Source organism: Teleopsis dalmanni, chromosome 2, assembly GCF_002237135.1.
Source record: "Teleopsis dalmanni isolate 2A chromosome 2, ASM223713v2, whole genome shotgun sequence".
In the NCBI taxonomy this organism is placed as follows: domain Eukaryota; kingdom Metazoa; phylum Arthropoda; class Insecta; order Diptera; family Diopsidae; genus Teleopsis; species Teleopsis dalmanni.
Window position 1 is genome coordinate 172,381,671 of NC_051847.1, and position 5,693 is coordinate 172,387,363.

Here is a 5,693-nt window from a genome sequence, read left to right on the forward strand (position 1 = left end):
ATATAATCATATCATTTATATTATGCACATTTATACTTTTGTTATATATATAATAAAATGTCATTTCTTAAATTCTTTTCATCTAACAGTATTATTAAAATGTATATAATACGTAAATTATTATTAACAGTATTATATAAATATAACATTAAAATAAATTAAATATAAATTTTTAATTATGGTACACACCTAAATTAGAACAATATATATTTTAAATTGAGTTTTTAAAATAAATAAATGCATTTTATTTCAATTAATAAAATATCTGTGCATTTTGTTATATTTTTCATGTTTATTCCTAAATAATTTTAAGACAACAAGAAATATAATTACTGATATGACCTCGAACTTTAACATGGTTATCTATAAAAAAATTGCTGTACCCTTCTCACCGCTTATCAATTTTAAAATATATGTTGCGACTCTGATAAGAGTTTCCAATACAATATTTACGCTAATGATTTCAGAAAAATCTATAAGTATTAGATGTTATATTTAATTCTGAACATTAACATAAATACTTAATTTGCAATATATTCATTAATACATTAATAAAAAAGTTCTTTCATCCAAAGTTAATCAATGAGTAAAATCTCACTGCTGTTATTTTTCGCTCGAAGTAATTCAAGAATCATACGAAATGCTTTTAATGAATATTTAATTACTTTTGCAATAGAAGTGCTGACATAAAAGTCAGTTGAGCAGGAATAGTAGCAAGGATAATGAGTACATAAAATTACATTTGTACTTACAACAAAATTGAGTTAATTAGTTACAGTAAATAATATAAAAATAAATTGAAATTGCAATCAGTGAAGTTATTATTACACTTTAAGATTACTGCAATTACCAGAGATGACATTTGCAAATGCAGTCGCAAGCAACACTTGTGCTTCCGCACGGATATGAAATGCACAAGGTCAGACGGATATTAAAACAGTGTTGCCGGAATTAAAATGATGAAAATATAAACTTTCGTACTAAAGAGAATAAAAGTTAAAATTGTTTTATTTTTAACTTTAATTATTAATATGTATTTTTTGTAATTCATGTTTTAATAACTAAAGCAAGGTGCCTGTAGCTTCAAAAAAATTTGTTTAATTTTATTCATAAGAACAAATGCTTTGATATCCCAAATGAGACTGTTATTGTGAATGACGATACATTGAAGCTGTAGAAGAAAGTTGATATCGTAAATGAAAGTTTTTCTATGGATTACAATAATTGAAAGCTGCAAGAGGTACTGACATTGTACAGATATAAAAAGAACATTTGGATTATATTTTCCATGAAGAATTGGTTGTTATAAAATTGTTACAACCTAAAAACGTTAGAAAACTATTGATTTTATTGTATTAATTAAAATTAACAATGATTATACAGTTGAATAAAAGCGAATCTTAATAAAATAATATAATGTAATTTTAAAACCAGACTAAAATTATAGCCGCCGATTTTTATCTCAATATCCAATATTAATATCTTGACATTGATATCATACTATGAACAATAGTATTGTATAGTATTTTTAATGAAATAATGTAATGTAATTTTAATTCTAAACTAAACTTATTTCCATCGATTTTGTATCTCACATATTGCTTCTAAATATGTCAATGGACTTGACATATATGGTACATATATATATGGAACAATACTGTTGTATTGTATTTTTAATTTTTAGGTTATTTTTACTTATAGTAAAACATGATTTCATGTGCATATTATAAGATAGTATTTTAGAATATTTATATTTTATCTTAAAAATTTGAATACAAAATCAATTGCACTTTTCTATTAAGCTATTTTATTGCGCACTTAAAAGATCAAATAAAAAAAATTGACCGATTGTTAAATAAAATTTAGATTGCTTCAACAGTAAAATTTAATTACCGATTACAGACAGGATATAATAAAAATTCAATCAAGTTTATATCAAACATATCACAAATTTAGTTTTTATTAAATTTCGTACTATACTGAATTGTTGGCTTAAGTTGTCTATCTCGCTAAACAATAAATTTCATATACATTGTAGGGTTAAATGTGAAGATGGGTTTCACTGATATCCCAAATGCATTAACAAAAACCCGATAACTGCGTTAAAGTGTTAACCAAAGTTAAAAGAGCTTTCCTAAAAGTAATTCTGATAATGACTCCGAAACCAGTAAAAACTTTTTACTAAAATAACTCACCTTTGAAATTTTTTTATTTTATTTTGATTCTTAATTTAATTTTTTCTACGTTTTCACTTTGTACTTTTTTCTTGGTCACATACGTGTTTTATAATTAATTTCAGTATCTTGTAGATATTCTAGTTGTTGCCAGATGTTGAATTCTTTGAATAACGAAGCACAACAGAACAACAACAACAACAACAACAACAATAACAGCAGCAGAAGCAGCAACAACAAAAACTTGACGACAGATAAACTGTTTTTAATTACAGTGACTTTTTTTGTCTGCACAAAAATGTAACATTCCGTCCATGAATTGCGCGGCAAGGACTTTTAACCTTCATTCTGATTTAGTTTGGTGTAATTTAATTGAGTGTATATCCCGAAGTTAATGTGGCAATAAACGAAAGTAGTAACACATGCGTTTTTCAATGAATGCCTTACAAAGTCTTCATGTTAACGCTTCGAGGGACAACGAATTATTTCACGATTCTCAAGTAATAAACCTGAGCTTTTCCCATAAAATGGCAACAGATGTGTGCATATTTTATTTAAAAAATATTTTTTTTAAAAAAAAAAAAAGAAAATTGCATTGAAAACTGTGTTCATTAACAAATAAGCAAATTGTATTCTATATAATTTATTTATATAATTAAAGGATTTACCGGAATAGTAAAAGATAAAAGATATATATATTCACCCGAGTGACTAGTGGAGTAACATTAGCATGACTTTCTCAGTAATACGTTCGTAGATTAGATTCTATACATTAGAAGGAGTATATAAATCATTCTGATTTAGATTCAGAATAGTATTGAAATTTAACAATTAAAATTAAAAAAATTAAATTAATTAATTAAATTATTCTACAGCTGGTTTAAAATTTCCGTCTAATATAAACACAGCAAGTGAATTTGTTATTAAAAACTTTCGCAGCAAAGTAACAAAACTCCAGAAAAATGTGCGAACATAAAAAATGAAGTACGGCTTTGGGTCAGTTGGTTAAGGTGCGCTGACTCTGAGCTTTAAATTTGGCAGGACATGAGTTCGATTCCTGGTATTTGTAGTCTCAAAAAATTTTTTTATGAATAATTAAATACAAGAATTATTTCCAAAACCACTGATGATTGGTATTTGGCAATACTCGAAACAATTGTATGGTCAACCAAAAATTCAATTAATTAAAATAACATAAAATAATTTTTTGTATTTGTAGTTCAATACTATTCGAAAAACCTCTATATAAAATGTATATATTTAGTATGGATTTAGCTAGAATGAAATTTTGATTGATTATTTTTGAAATAGTGATATTTATTTATTTAGTGTTGCAAGTCTTAGTTGTGCAGTGAAATGAAATTCATAATATAACTCTTTTGAAGGGTAAGACGTTGAATATAAATGTAATTTGAAATAAATATATTAACTATGCTTGATCTAATTTTCCATACAAGTTTTATAGGCCACCAAAGGTATGACCTTTAGTTCACGCAGCGAATTCTCTTTTATGGCCTCTATGATCTCAAAACGAGTTATGGCAATTTGAGTCGGGGGAAGAGAAAAAAGTCACACGGGGCCATAACTGGAGAGTACGGTGCTTGGTTGATGATATTGGTGGAGTTTTTGGCCCAAAACTGCGACACAACCAACGCTGTGTGAGCCGGTGCGTAATCGTGGTGTAAAATCCATGAGTTTTTCTTCCATAAATCTGGCCTCTTTTTGCGAATGGCCTCACGCAAATGACGCATAACGGCCAAATAATATTCCTTATTGATCGTTTGACCATCCGGAAGAAATTCATAGCGCACCATATAGTGCATATCGAAGAAAACACCGACTTTGGCGTTCTCTTTTCGGTTTCGGCTCACCTTCAAAGCACCATTCGGTCGATTGTTGTTTGGTGGGCATGTAAAATTCATAGACCCATGTCTCATCAACAGTTATAATGCGTTCGATGAATGTGGGGTCATTATCTGCGTTGGAAATCATCTCTTTGGCAACATCACAACGACGCTTTTTTTGAATGAAATCCAGCTTTTTTTGCCACCAGCCGAGAAGCGTCGCGTTTCAAACCCAAAACATCAGTTAAAATGTGTTCGACCGATCCATATGAGATGCCCAACAACTCTGCAATCTCTCTAATCGGTTCACAACGATTTTCCAACACGATCTGCTTCGTCGATTCAATATTTTCTTCAGTAACAGATGTTGTAATGCTGCCAGGGATCTCATCATGGTCCAACCGTCTTTGAACCTTTTAAACCATTCATATACTCGTGGTTGCAACACTCACAAATCATGAAAGGCCTTTTTTAACATTTTCAACGTTTCGGCAGACTTGAATCTATTTGCAACACAAAATTTGATGCACGCACGTTGTTCTAATTTTTGATCCATTATAAAAATCGTCACACCTAAATTTTTTGACTTCTTTGTATAGATACCATAAAAAAACTAATCGTACGATATGCGTGTATAATAGTGTTGTCAGCGTGAAAATACAAAAAATTTGCCGACTGGATAAGCGGGAATTCAAAAATTGAAATAAAAAATCGCCACATCGAGTAAATAAAAACAAATAATTTTTTATAACGATCTAATGTTAAAAGACACCATACCTCGGTCATATTTTAAGAAAACAAAAATATTAATTGCGTCAGCGTATTTAGAAATTAATTATGAAGAAGTATTTAATAGAAACAGTTAATTAAATTGTTAACAAAACAATGTATTCTGATATGTGGAAATGTATACTCGTGTTTGCTTAATAATAAATTGTAGACATATTTATATATCACTATTGTATATTTTTTGTATGATTGTTAACCCTGGAATTATAATGCAAATATTGAAGAAGTAGAATGTATAATTACTATAGATAGATATTTATAAATATATATTATAATTAATATCAAAATATTTCAATATATTTCTTCAAATATATATATATATATATATATAAATTTAAATATATAAATATATAAATTTAAAATAAAATCCTTTCAAAGATTCGATAAAATCAAAACTTAGGTTGGGTTAGGTTATACTAGCGATCACTAGTGGGATTGACCCAGGGTTTAAAACCATCTAGAATTTTTGCGAAGCTTAGAATGCTGTTTAGTGGGAGGTCTTATAATTGATCAAGATCCTCAAGAAAGGGGACCTCGAAAATGTTCGAAATTTAGTTTTTTTATATTATGTTTCAAAAAAAACTTATTCGTTTTATTGCAATTTAGTACCATAAACTCTATTCATATGAAACCATTAAATCAGAATATACAGTGTGTAGTTGGATGGTCTTCTTCTGATATGTCCACTATACAGTGTAAAGTGTTTTCCCATATACATACATATTTAAAAGTCTATTAGATATATATTAAGCACACTAAAAAAGTTTTTCAGTGTATAAAATTTTATTAATTTTAATTAACATAAAAATTAATTTCGTACACACAACTAAAATATGTGTATTGTAATATATTTTTATACAATTGATTTAAATATATATTTAAATTA

General features: G+C 27.9%; 1 protein-coding gene across 1 annotated transcript in view; it reads right to left on the reverse strand.

Annotated features, from left to right (window-relative positions):
* LOC119676167 (histone H2A-beta, sperm-like) overlaps positions 1–5,693 on the reverse strand; it is a 26,328-nt gene that overhangs the window by 20,202 nt on the left and 433 nt on the right. The gene's annotated exons all lie outside the window — the stretch shown is intronic.